This window comes from Tachypleus tridentatus, chromosome 13 (genome assembly GCF_004210375.1).
Source record: "Tachypleus tridentatus isolate NWPU-2018 chromosome 13, ASM421037v1, whole genome shotgun sequence".
NCBI classification, from domain to species: Eukaryota; Metazoa; Arthropoda; class Merostomata; order Xiphosura; family Limulidae; genus Tachypleus; species Tachypleus tridentatus.
The window spans coordinates 10,591,821-10,607,051 of NC_134837.1; the positions used below are offsets into that span (position 1 = coordinate 10,591,821).

The 15,231-nt window shown below is 33.1% G+C and overlaps 1 pseudogene across 1 annotated transcript in view; it reads right to left on the bottom strand.

The window, feature by feature from the left end:
- Positions 1–15,231, bottom strand: part of LOC143240069 (atrial natriuretic peptide receptor 1-like) — a 460,913-nt pseudogene that overhangs the window by 17,026 nt on the left and 428,656 nt on the right. The window contains exons 14-17 of the transcript XR_013021546.1: positions 7,305–7,460; positions 3,939–4,107; positions 3,370–3,522; positions 2,020–2,143 (exon numbers count right to left, since the gene is read on the bottom strand). The product of XR_013021546.1 is annotated as an atrial natriuretic peptide receptor 1-like (transcript). The remainder of the gene's footprint in view (positions 1–2,019; positions 2,144–3,369; positions 3,523–3,938; positions 4,108–7,304; positions 7,461–15,231) is intronic.

Below are 15,231 nucleotides of genomic sequence, written 5' to 3' on the forward strand. Positions count from 1 at the left end.
CTACATTCTATTTGTTTACAAGTTTTGTAGGGACAGTACTTTCTATTTGATTATGGTTTAAGCTTCAATATTTTCATGAATAGGGAGTATGATCTAATCTACAACATGTTCATGAATGATTATTATGGTCTAATCTGGAACATATTCGTTAATGATTATTATGGTCTTATCTAGAACATATTCGTTAATGATTATTATGGTCTTATCTAGAACATCTTCGTTAATGATCTAATCTAGAACATGTTCATGAATGATCATTATGATTTAATCTCCATCGTTCATGAATGTTTATTATGATCTAATCTACAACGCGTTTATGAATAATTATTATGGTCTAATCTAGAATTTGTTTATAAATTATTATTATGGTCTAATCTAGAAGATGTTTATTAATGATTACTATGATCTAATCTACAACATGTTCATGAATGGTGATCATGTTCTAATTTTATTTTGTCTTTATAGTTTGCAAAGAGCGAGCTATATGATATAAACTGATAACCCTGCAAAGAGCGAGCTTTATGAAATAAACTGATAACCCTGCAAAGAGCGAGCTTTATGAAATAAACTGATAACCCTGCAAAGAGCGAGCTATATGATATAAACTGATAAACCTGCAAAGAGCGAGCTTTATGAAATAAACTGATAACCCTGCAAAGAGCGAGCTTTATGAAATAAACTGATAACCCTGCAAAGAGCGAGCTTTATGAAATAAACTGATAACCCTGCAAAGAGCGAGCTTTATGAAATAAACTGATAACCCTGCAAAGAGCGAGCTATATGATATAAACTGATAACCCTGCAAAGAGCGAGCTTTATGAAATAAACTGATAACCCTGCAAAGAGCGAGCTTTATGAAATAAACTGATAACCCTGCAAAGAGCGAGCTTTATGAAATAAACTGATAACCCTGCAAAGAGCGAGCTATATGATATAAACTGATAACCCTGCAAAGAGCGAGCTTTATGAAATAAACTGATAACCCTGCAAAGAGCGAGCTATATGATATAAACTGATAAACCTGCAAAGAGCGAGCTTTATGAAATAAACTGATAACCCTGCAAAGAGCGAGCTTTATGAAATAAACTGATAACCCTGCAAAGAGCGAGCTTTATGAAATAAACTGATAACCCTGCAAAGAGCGAGCTTTATGAAATAAACTGATAACCCTGCAAAGAGCGAGCTATATGATATAAACTGATAACCCTGCAAAGAGCGAGCTTTATGAAATAAACTGATAACCTGCAAAGAGCGAGCTTTATGAAATAAACTGATAACCCTGCAAAGAGCGAGCTTTATGAAATAAACTGATAACCCTGCAAAGAGCGAGCTATATGATATAAACTGATAACCCTGCAAAGAGCGAGCTTTATGAAATAAACTGATAACCCTGCAAAGAGCGAGCTTTAAGAAATACACTGATAACCCTGCAAAGAGCGAGCTATATGAAATAAACTGATAACCCTGCAAAGAGCGAGCTTTATGAAATAAACTGATAACCCTGCAAAGAGCGAGCTTTATGAAATAAACTGATAACCCTGCAAAGAGCGAGCTATATGAAATAAACTGATAACCCACTAAAAATTATTCCAGTAGGTTAAGAATATGTCCTTGTTTTTATTATTTTAGTTTTTTTCACTGTTCAAAAATACAATACTTCTAATAATAACGTATTATGGTCGGTAGGATTATAATCTTCCTCTTTAAACGAGTTCACATCATAACATAATTGTAATATAATATTGTATTACGTTTATTATCTAAACATTTGACACGGCTGTTCGTAGATTGAGTTGTTTTTTTCAAGTTTAATCTTTCAGCTCATAGCTTCGCCTCTTGACTGATTTGAGTTTTAATTACAGCCGAGGCTGATGAAAATTCTCTCTTGTTTCTGTCGTTAGAACTGTGTAAATAGATCATGCTCTACTATTAGAAGTATTTGGTCGTTAATTCAACAAAATTGGTCGCTTCTTGTGATTTATTTGTATGTGTTTAAATGTATGTTGGATAGATACCAACCTGCATGGGTGTGCTGACGGAACACATAGACGTGAAGCCCACGATATCACTGAAGTATATAGTGACACTATCAAATAGCTCCGGAATCACAGCTCTACCGCGCTTCAGCTGCTCCGCCACTGACCTGAGAAATAAAAGACAAACCTAGCTTGACGCATGCTCAAACCTTCTATCCAGTGTAATGCTAAATGCGTCAGCTCCCACACAACCCACCTGTGAGTCGTGCTCTGTTTTCTTTTTAAAGGGCCACTTATTGGCTGGGACACAACGGCCACTTATACAGATAGAAGTGACACATGAGCACAACATTTCTTTTCAAGACCCTGGAAAGAATCAGCAAACTGGCCTGGGAGCCAACGTGTTAAGAAGATAGAATTTTATTTTAACAAATAATGTAGTATTTCCTTAATACACTTTTATAGCCACAAACTGAAATTACACCACACCTTGTAAACAACATATAAAACACACAAGTTTGTGAAACTGATACATGATTTAAAAATTGTTGTCATTTTCACAGTACAAGCCTACACAACGGGTAATCTTCACTCTATTCGCAGCATGGAATCGAACCCCATATTTTAGCGTTTTAAGTTTATATAAACTCAAGGAATCATGGTACAAATGTTCGTCCGTATTATACTCGTATTTTTTATATCATCTCATCACATCCTAAAATCGTGTAATACATACGTAATGTTATCGACATTTAAAAACATAAATAAATGTAACACAACGTATTACCACAGGAGATAAAACCAGTAATATTTCCGCGAGTAATGGAACATGTTTTATTTATTTTTAAACACAGTGAAATTACTGTTTGTACTGTAAACTATAAATTACCAGTTCACTTCTATAAATATTCATTAATTTCTTTAATTTAAGCTCAAACTTTGTGTAATTAAAAACTTCATTGTTCAGTATACGAGATAAATTCAATGCCTATCACTGAGATACCAAGTCCCCTTGATATAACCTGATAAAGTACCATAGAGATAAAAAGTCCCCTTGGTAGAATCTGATAAAGTACCATAGAGATAAAAAGTCCCCTTTGTAGGACCTGATAAAGTACCATAGAGATAAAAAGTCCCCTTGGTAGAACCTGATAAAGTACCATGGAGATAAAAAGTCCCCTTGGTAGGACCTGATAAAGTACCATAGAGATAAAAAGTGACCTTGGTAGAACCTGATAAAGTAACAATAGAGATAAAAAGTCCCCTTGGTAGAACCTGATAAAGTAACCATATAGATAAAAAGTCACCTTGGTAGAACCTGATAAAGTTATCATAGATATAAAACGTCACTTTGTTAAAACCTGGTAAAGTAACCATAGATATAAAAAATCACCTTGGTAAAACCTGATAAAGCAGTTCTTCTGATTTCCTCTTTTCTTCCAGGAACGCAGCGGTCCTTTCCTCCACTAGCAGCTCCAGGTTGTTGGCGTATTGTTCCATTCTTATTAGCAGATCATCCATGATGTTTAACTCCCCATTCTGCCCTCTTGTGAGACAAATAAACATTAATATTATTAGTATGCAGGCCACAACGAATGCTATCTTCTTTACCTTTTGATAGTGACATCTACACAAGATGTTCAACAAGAAATACTTGTTTATTGTAAAAGAACGAATAAAAGTGCTAGTTGCGATCAGTACGTTTTGAGTGGGAACTGGCTGTTGTTTTTAAATAGATTAAAAGTAAATTTTACAGTTTTCATAGCCATACAAATCCACTGTTGGTTAATTATCTTAGGCTTAGCAAGTTTGTTACTGATTCTTTCTAAGTCTCCCTATTCGGTTTTCTGTGCTATTTTCGTGTAAACTTTAAGCACAAAAGTATTGGTTTAAATCTCTACTAATTTTGCTCAAGACAGTTTTAACAGATTAATGTGTAAGGGCATCCGAAAAAAAATCTACCTATTTATTAGTCTCATTTCTGCTTTTATTTGACCAAAATCTGGTCTGTCTTCCGGGTTTTCCATCCAGCACCTCTGCATCAGTCGATGCAGAACAGGCATGCAAGCGTCTTTGGTAACCACAGGTCTGAAAGGGCGGTCTTCTCTATAACATACACGATGAAGTACTTCTATGAAAATATACAAATAAATGGGGTTTAAATTTCAGTTCTTGTTTCTGAGTTTGGTAATATTACCAGTGAGAAAAGTGATATATTTTTTCCACCACACAGAGAAACAAAAACTGTATCTTTCCAAATTGTTCAGGCACCAAGTACATCGTGACGAGACCCTTGTTGTTTGAGAAATAGTTTAACTAACTTAGTTCGAAAATTTGTTAGTGAGTGATCAGAAAATGTTATATGCTTTGAAACTTTGCTACAAAACAGCACAAAAATTATAGTTCACGAATGATGTATTTAGATAATAGAGTTGTAAACAGGCCCGGTATGGCTTGGTGGTTAAGTTGCTCAGCTCCTACTCTGAGGATCGCTGGTTCGAATCCCTGTCATACCAAACGAATTTACCATTTCACCAGTGAGGGAATTATAATGTTACGGTCAATCTCGCTATTCGTTGGTAAAAGGGTAGTCCAACAGTTGGATGGTTATGATGACTAACTGTCTTCCCTCTAGCTAAATGAGAAAAGGCTAGCTGAGATAGTCTTCATGTAGCTTTGCGCGAAATCCGAAAACAAACATTTACAGATTACGCTTGGAGTTAAACATTTGAAGTTATTCTAAAAAGTTATTAACGGTGGGTAAATATATCTGATATTTAACGCGAAATGAATTTTTTATCTCTACCATACTATTTGTTGTGCTTTTTTAAAACAACGTACTTTAAGTTCTTATTTTAGAATTTCGGTTTCAGGTACAAGGTATGTAAACTGCTTTATTATTACAAATATTTATGATGGTCCCCTGTAAATTGAGCATATGAACTATACGATTATTAATTCTATTCACATCGCGCAGGTGTTTATCATGACTGCTGTAAGCACTGTGAACGATAGTTTTTCTACTTATGCTACCAAAGTAAATAGTTCCTAAACATCTCACTAGGGATCGCTGACATGAAACAGTAATGTACCAAAATTCAAAGCACATTTTATAAGGCTTATTGAGCATGGGTCGGCAAATCCAAAAAATATGTAAAGTATGTAAAGCCTTTTTAGCATTATTAAAGCTTTAATATGAATTTTAGTAACTTAACTGTCACTAGAGGGCAACAGTAGAAAAACAAGTACGTCAGAATTTGTACATGTCTGCTATATCGAAATTCTAAATTGGTTACAGAAATATAACACGCAAAAAAACAAGCGCTAAAAGTAGCAAATATATATTTTTAAGAATCATTACTTTTAAGTTTTTCCAAAGTGGTATCACAGAAAAATATATAAAAAACATACAGTTAACATCATTTCAGACCTTGTGAGGTTATTTTATACCACGTCTAACCTGTTGAATATTTCTCTAATTTATAAATAGACGCAACTCCCGAAAAAAATAACGCAAGGTGTTAAAATTATGTTAGCAAAATAAACTGTGAAATCCATCGAACTCTGTATTCTTATTAGTTCATTGCTACACTTCAAAACTGTTCATAAAACAGTATCGTGAATAGTAAGACGTGTACTGAAGTTCATGAGGTCGTTGGTCCAGCAATAAGAAACTTCTAATTTCTGTTTTGTTTACTAAACAAAAACATCTAAATTATTTATATAAATTTGCGGTTTGCTAGTTACTTCCGCTTTCTTCCACATCAAGATATATACGATTGATAAAGTAATCTTCCTCTTTCAGCTGTCTAGTTTAATCTGCTACACAAGTACCTCATATTAAGCCTCTTCAGAAATGTTTGCTTATTAAGTTGTCACCATGGGTGCTAGTAAAAAACATAAAGAAATTGCGGAACTCAGTACCTCTTAAATGGGGCAAAGAAATGCTAAGTATGCAACACTTAATGCAAGCATATCCAGCTGTCAGCCTATAACACTTAATCATCGGTTTTATATAACTGGTTACTTTTATACACTGTGTTTATTTTAGTCCAGACTATATAGATGGTAGAAGCACGTGCACTGTATGCAAACAAGGGTTTCTGAAAGTTTGTAAATGGATTCTATATAATAATGAAAATTTACTTAAATACATCAATGTAATTATATGGAACACACAATTTCATTACGCAAATTAATGTAACATCTACTGCCAGCAGCGACTTGTTATTATTCACCGAATATTTTTTATCAATATTAAATCCTTATCACAGTAAGCTACCTACATAGGACTAAAAATGTATCCACAATAATGCTCGAAATGTATTATTTACAAAGATTAGAATCCGTTGTTTCATGAGTCGGTATCCTTGCTCTCTGTTAACAATATTTTCGGCTGTAAACCCAATATTACCTCATGAGATTCGGCCAGCCAATGAGACTTATTTTAACCTTATGTCTATATACTAAATTAACAATGCACAAGAATTATTATAATGATAGAAAGAAAAAAACAATACAAATAACATAAAATTACAGTAGATGTCTTAAATATTGCAAACATTGCTCTGTAGTAAACGTTTAACTTGTCCAAGTATGAACTACCACACTGCTAACACACTGAAGTAGAAGTTATATTGACCATCAGACATACACTCAGCCATATTAAGAAGGCCAAAGATGGGTCATCTAAGGTTACTTGCTACTATAGGTGACCATGGGTGGCTCAGCTAAGTTTATATGGCATTATGTATACAACGAAGGATGGCTCAACAAAGTTCACTTGCCACTATAAGTGACCACGAATAGTTCAGTTAAGTTTACTGACCACTACACGCGACCAAGGATGACTAAATCAAGTTTACTGACCACTACAGACGACCAAGGATGGCTCAACTATGATTACTTACAACTGCAAGATGACCAATTGTTATTGTGCCTGAATATGAAAGCTTCTACAGTTTTGTGAACAATCCAGAGAACCCCTAAATTCTAAAAAGTGAGTTACAGTGTGCGTTTTGTTGTTTATTTTGTTTTTAAAACTCACAGATTGTGCCCTTTATCCAAGTATTTCTTTTAAATATCAGAAACAGCGACACCTCCTCTGTATCGAAACAAATCCTCGAATTCTGTCTCAGAAACCGGATGCTAAGTTAACACATACTGTGAAATCATTTGGAAAACAGATAAAAAGAACAGAAGTAAACGTAGTATTAATTACACATATCACACCCATTTACTTTTAGTGTTATTTTTAACAACTGTTCAATTGCGTGCCACATTTTACACAAGAGAAAGCATAAACAAATATAAATTAGTTAAACTCACTAGATAAGTCCATTATTTCTATGTGTGGGTAAAATGGATCCTCTCTCAAAACGATTTCTTGGAGTATTATTCCAAAGCTGTACACATCTCCCTTCTGTGTTCCATTAGGCGGACAGTGGGTTAGCTTTAGAAGTTCAGGTGCTTTCCAAAGTAGCTCTAAATTCAAGTTGAACTTATGTCAAGCCAGACAGTAACAATGTTGAATAAAATCACTCAAGAAACTTAACGTTGTAATAATCATTAGTTTAATTAATAGTTGTTTTGGTACATTAGTGACTACGTAATTTTTGTCTACATTACCAGCGAAAGATCCCTGCCTCGCTCGGGTTATTTGGTTGAAAAATGTATGTATTCTGAAACCATTTTAGCATAAAAGTATAACCTATACACTTCAACTGCTAAGCAACATGGCATAAGAGCCATTTCTTTTCTATGTAGTTTTTCGCTAGCTTACTTCATCAAAAAAATGTGCACACGCATGCGGACGTAGATTCACACCCTCAGGGTTTACTTGGTATAGGTGCAAAATATCAGGCTTCTTGGAGATATGATGGTCACATAGTCACGTATTCTTTTCTGTGTGGGTTTTCGCTAGCTTGCCTTAGAAAAACATGCGCAGGCACACGTGAATAAGTGACAATACTCAAGTGCACACCCTCAAAGTTCACTTAGTATAGATACAAAATTTCATGTTTCTAGATTCTTTCCTCTTGGACTTATGGCAGTCAAACACACACACACACAGAAACCTACAGACCCATAGATACGCTCTTTTATTATTATACAAGATATAGCAGGTGATTTTTGTCATTCTCTGTAATTTCTGATGTATTTCAAAAACAAAGTCAACGCTAAGAATAAAAGTATCACTGAAATATGTTAGTTTGTTGTTAAGCACAAAGCTACACTATGAGCTATCTGTGCTGTACAAACCACGAGTATCAAAACCCTTGTGTATCAACATAATCGTCGTTGAGACACTGAACAACTGAGGAAAGCCTTTAAATGACGTAGCGCTGGGTGTGGCCCAATGGTTAATGTGCGAGATTGGTGCTCATTGATATACATCTCAAACATATAGTTCTATAGCCTGCGACCATGGGTGTATTATAAAATGGTGGTTAAATCCCAGTACTTGGTTAGAGTAGCCTAACCATTGATGATTGGTTTCTTGGTGCTTTCTTTTAACCGTTAATGACTGGTTCCTTGTTTTTGGCTTATCAGTTCAAAGTTAGAAACATTATCTGTATATTTGTATTAAAATTCTAAAAGAAACAAAAGGTATATGTAATAAAAAAGGTGTGTCTGTGTGTGACTTCACGACACCAAAAAAAAAAGCCTATAAGTATGAACATGTTCACCCAAGCTAATTGAACTCTTAGGGTGTGCTCCTTTATATTATTACTTATACGCTTGCGTGCATGCGCATCTTTTTATAAGGCAAAGCAGCGAAAACCTACATACAAGAGAAGTGTGATCCACATAGCTCCACGTTTTTTCAGGGAAATTCTGGGAAGGACTGTTTGTAGTGATAGGGATCGGTTTGTTTGTTTGGTTTGTGTTGACTTTCGGGCAAAGCTACTCCGAAGGCTATCTAATTATGCTAATTTAGCAGTGTAAGACTAGAGAGAAGGCAGCTAGTCATCACCACCCACCGCCAACTCTTGGGCTATTATTTTGCCAGCAAATAGTGGGATTGACCGTCACATTATAACGCCCTCACGGCTGAAAGGGGCGAGCATGTTTGGTGTGACTGGGATTCGAACCCGCGACCCTCAGATTACGAGTCGAACGCCTTAACCCACCTGGCCATGCCGAGCCCATAGCTTCAAGAGAAAATAACACAGATATCTGAAATTTTGCACCCATACTGAGGGTGTGCATATAGATATTATTACTTATCAGTTGATCAGTCTCTCAATCAATCCAAGCAATGTGCTGTTGTTAGTGGAAGGTCAAATAAGATTTTAGGTGGTATCTAGTGAAATATCGAATTCAACTCACTTGGAGTATCGCATTCAGTCTTAGATTCCTTACCTAATGAAGGACTTAGAATTGTTGTAAATGGTGCAGAAGAGAGCTTCTAGGAAGATACCTAGGGTTGAAAGGCTGTCATATGTCATGTGCATTTGTCCATGAGAGATAAACACATTGAAAGAAATATGACCGTCATAGCTCCAAGAGGAAAGAACCCAGAAACATAAAATTTTGCAACCACACTAAATGTAACTCTAGGGTGTGCATCTGGATATTAATGCTTATCTACGTGCTTTCGCACATACACATCTGTCATGCATGTCTGTGTAGGTGTGCCTATCATAGACCCAAGAGGAAAGTATCTAAAACGTGAAATTATTCACTAATAATAAGTGGACCCTGTGTATTTGCATCTTTATCTATGTGCGTGCGCAAATGAACATGCGTATGAACATTATTGTACCGGAACTAAGTGGATCCTGAGAGTGTGCACCTGGGTCTCATTACTTATCTACGTGCATGCGTATCTTTTTAATGAGACAAACTAGCGAAAAAACCCACAGAAAAGAAATGTCTTCTCATACATAGAAAAAAACAGTGTGTTTTGGTAACAGTGCGTTCCAACAATGGTTTAATTAATAATCAGTGATGACGAGAAAACCCACTTGTTGGGAAAGGTATATGTAAAAGCGGCTGGTTTGGGTTGAGAAAATTGTTTATGTAGAGGAGTGAACAACGTTTCGACCTTTTCTCGTGAACCTGACAATGACCGAAGAAGATCGAAACGTTGTTCGCTCCTCTACATAAACAAGCCGCTTTTACATATATGTTTCCCAACAAGCGGGTTTTATGTCATTTTAGAATGATTTGTTGGCAACGGAAGTGCAACCTAATATTGTTGTTAGTTATGTACTGAAAGTATAACAATAAAAATGTGCAGACAACAAAACTGTAAAAATATATCTGTTACTTTCTTAATTTAATCTCCGTTTATTAAATAGATTTCTTTAATATTGAAATGTTTGTTTGTTTGTTTGTTTTGGAATTTCGCACAAAGCTACTCGAGGGCTGTCTGTGCTAGCCGTCCCTAATTTAGCAGTGTAAGACTAGAGGGAAGGCAGCTAGTCATCACCACCCACCGCCAACTCTTGGGCTACTCTTTTACCAACGAATAGTGATTGACCGTCACATTATACACCCCCACGGCTGGGAGGGCGAGCATGTTTAGCGCGACGCGGGCGCGAAACCGCGACCCTCGGATTACGAGTCGCACGCCTTACGCGCTAGGCCATGCCAGGCCTGAAATGTTTGATGATATAACATAAAATACATTAACCAATGAACAGTTTATGTTTAAAATCAAGCATCACGTGACGTGACTCACACTGGCTTTTATACAGGTTAATGTGACGTATAGTGATATTTATAATATAGAAATCATATCAAAGTAATAACCCGAACGAAGCTGGATACTTTCACTAGTTCTAAATAATTAGCAATAAATATTTTGCAATTTGCTTTTATCAGTAATATTATATAAATGAAAATTAAATCTAATAAAAACTATAAGTGTGAGTGAGATACTAGCGATACCACGTGGTTCTTTTTGTTTGACTTTTCAAACAAATCTTCTCAAAGGACCATCTGCGCTGTACCCACCACGGCTATCGAAACCTGGATTTTAGTACTATAAGCCTTCAGGATTACTTCTGAAACACAAAGGGAAAAGTGGTTCTTGAAAGTAAAAGTTTAGATGTTAACGGTTTTGTAATGTATAATGAAAGGCTTTGTAATGTTTAATGAAGAGTTTTGTAATGTATAATGAAAGGTTTTGTAATGTATAATGAAAGGCTTTGTAATGTATGATGAATGTATAATGAAAGGTTTTGTAATGTTTAATGAAAAGTTTTGTAATGTATAATGAAAGGTTTTGTAATGTATAATGAATGTATAATGAAAGGTTTTGTAATGTATGATGAATGTATAATGAAAGGTTTTGTAATGTATGATGAATGTATAATGAAAGGTTTTGTAATGTATGATGAATGTATAATGAAATGTTTTGTAATGTATACTCAATGTATAATGAAAGGTTTTGTAATGTATAACGAATGTACAATGAAAGGTTTTATAATGTATAATGATAGGTTTTGTAATGTATAATAAATGTTTTGTAATGTATAATGAAAGGATTTGTAATGTATAATGAAAGGTTTTGTAATATATGATGAAATGTTTTGTAATACATGATGAATGTATAATGAAAGGTTTTATAATGTATAATGAAAGGTTTTGTAATGTATAATGAAAGGTTTTGTAATGTATAACGAATGTATAATGAAAGGTTTTGTAATGTATAATGAAAGGTTTTGTAATATATGATGAATGTATAATGAAAGGTTTTGTAATGTATAATGAAAGGTTTTATAATGTATAACGAATGTATAATGAAAGGTTTTGTAATGTATAATGAAAGGTTTTGTAATATATGATGAATGTATAATGAAAGGTTTTATAATGTATAATGAAAGGTTTTGTAATGTATAACGAAAGGTTTTATAATGTATAACGAATGTATAACGAAAGGTTTTGTAATGTATAACGAATGTATAATGAAAGGTTTTGTAATGTATAACGAAATGTTTTGTAACATATGATGAACGTATAACGAAAGGTCTTTATAATGTATAACGAAAGGTTTTGTAATGTATAATGAAAGGTTTTGTAACGTATAACGAATGTATAATGAAAGGTTTTGTAATGTATAACGAATGTATAATGAAAGGTTTTGTAATGTATAACGAATGTATAATGAAAAGTTTTGTAATGTATAATAAAAAGTTTTGTGATGTATAATGAAAGGTTTTGTAATGTATAATGAAAGGTTTTGTAATGTATAATGAAAGGTTTTGTAATGTATAATGAATGTATAATGAAAGGTTTTGTAATGTATGATGAATGTATAATGAAAGGTTTTGTAATGTATGATGAATGTATAATGAAAGGTTTTGTAATGTATGATGAATGTATAATGAAATGTTTTGTAATGTATACTCAATGTATAATGAAAGGTTTTGTAATGTATAACGAATGTACAATGAAAGGTTTTATAATGTATAATGATAGGTTTTGTAATGTATAATAAATGTTTTGTAAGGTATAATGAAAGGATTTGTAATGTATAATGAAAGGTTTTGTAATATATGATGAAATGTTTTGTAATACATGATGAATGTATAATGAAAGGTTTTATAATGTATAATGAAAGGTTTTGTAATGTATAATGAAAGGTTTTGTAATGTATAACGAATGTATAATGAAAGGTTTTGTAATGTATAACGAATGTATAATGAAAGGTTTTGTAATGTATAATGAAAGGTTTTGTAATATATGATGAATGTATAATGAAAGGTTTTATAACGTATAATGAAAGGTTTGTAATGTATAACGAAAGGTCTTTATAATGTATAACGAATGTATAATGAAAGGTCTTTGTAATGCATAACGAAAGGTTTTGTAATGTATAACGAAAGGTTTTGTAACATATGACGAACGTATAACGAAAGGTTTTATAATGTATAATGAAAGGTTTTGTAATGTATAATGAAAGGTTTTATAATGTATAACGAATGTATAATGAAAGGTTTTGTAATGTATAATGAAAGGTTTTGTAATGTATAATGAAATGTTTTGTAATATATGATGAATGTATAACGAAAGGTTTTATAACGTATAACGAAAGGTCTTTGTAATGTATAACGAAAGGCCTTTGTAATGCATAACGAATGTATAACGAAAGGTTTTGTAATGCATAACGAATGTATAACGAAAGGTCTTTGTAACGCATAACGAATGTATAATGAAAGGTTTTGTAACGTATAACGAATGTATAATGAAAGGTTTTGTAATGCATAAACGAATGTATAACGAAAGGTTTTGTAATGCATAACGAATGTATAATGAAAGGTTTTGTAATGTATAACGAAAGGTCTTTGTAACGTATAACGAAAGGTCTTTGTAATGTATAACGAACGTATAACGAAAGGTCTTTGTAACGTATGATGAATGTATAACGAAAGGTTTTGTAATGTATGATGAATGTATAACGAAATGTTTTGTAATGTATAACCAATGTATAATGAAAGGTTTTGTAATGTATAACGAATGTACAATGAAAGGTTTTATAATGTATAATGATAGGTTTTGTAATGTATAATGAAAGGTTTTATAATGTATAATGAAAGGTTTTGTAATGTATAATGAAAGGTTTTGTAATGTATAATGAAAGGTTTTGTAATGTATAACGAATGTATAATGAAAGGTTTTGTAATGTATAACGAATGTATAATGAAAGGTTTTGTAATGTATAACGAATGTATAATGAAAGGTTTTGTAATGTATAATGAATGTATAATGAAAAGTTTTGTGATGTATAATGAAAGGTTTTGTAATGTATAATGAAAGGTTTTGTAATGTATAATGAAAGGTTTTGTAATGTATAATGAATGTATAATGAAAGGTTTTGTAATGTATGATGAATGTATAATGAAAGGTTTTGTAATGTATGATGAATGTATAATGAAATGTTTTGTAATGCATACTCAACGCATAATGAAAGGTCTTTGTAACGTATAAACGAATGTACAACGAAAGGTCTTTATAATGTATAACGATAGGTCTTTGTAATGTATAACGAAAGGTTTTATAATGTATAATGAAAGGCCTTTGTAATGTATAACGAAAGGTTTTGTAATGCATAACGAATGCATAACGAAAGGTTTTGTAATGCATAATGAAAGGTTTTGTAACATATGATGAATGTATAACGAAAGGTTTTATAACGTATAATGAAAGGTTTTGTAATGTATAACGAAAGGTTTTATAATGTATAACGAATGTATAATGAAAGGTCTTTGTAATGTATAACGAAAGGTTTTTGTAATATATGATGAATGTATAACGAAAGGTCTTTATAATGTATAATGAAAGGTTTTGTAATGTATAATGAAAGGTTTTATAATGTATAACGAATGTATAATGAAAGGTTTTGTAATGTATAACGAATGTATAATGAAAGGTTTTGTAATGTATAATGAAAGGTTTTGTAATATATGATGAATGTATAATGAAAGGTTTTATAATGTATAATGAAAGGTTTTGTAATGTATAATGAAAGGTTTTGTAATGTATAACGAATGTATAATGAAAGGTTTTGTAATGTATAACGAATGTATAATGAAAGGTTTTGTAATGTATAACGAATGTATAATGAAAGGTTTTGTAATGTATAATGAATGTATAATGAAAGGTTTTGTAATGTATAATGAATGGCTAAGTGGTGAATCACTTAACTAAATCTATTTGGTTATACATCGATAAAGAAATTGATGTCAGTCCTATGAATGAAGGGATACAGTAAATAAAGGTAAAATTTCTCAAACGTTTTTCATTCTGGAGAAAACCTGACATGGCCTGAGGGTTAGAATTCGCAATCTACCGTTTACGGGTTGAAATCCCCGTCAACGAATGTGCTCGCTCTTTCAGTCGTGGAAGCTTTATAATGTGATGGTCAATCCCACTATTCGATGTTAAAAAAGTAGTTCAAGATGTTGGCAGTGTGTGGTGTTGGTTTCCCTCAGTCCCTCGGTAGGACGGCGGTAAGTCTTCGGAAAAACAATGCTAAAATCAGAGGTCCGATTCCCCTCAGTGGACATAGCCTGTACCTCGATGTGACTTTATTATAAAAAAATCACATAAAAACGCTTTCCCTCGACTCTTACTGCTAAATTAAGAATGGCTAGCGCCGATAGTTCTCGCATAGCTTTGTGCGTAACTGAAACAAAACCAAAACTTATTAAAATATGTTGAAACAAGCAAAATATTCAGATACTGGAAGTACTGTTACTTATGTTGTGAGTTAACGTCATAATTATTATCTATGGTAAAATGC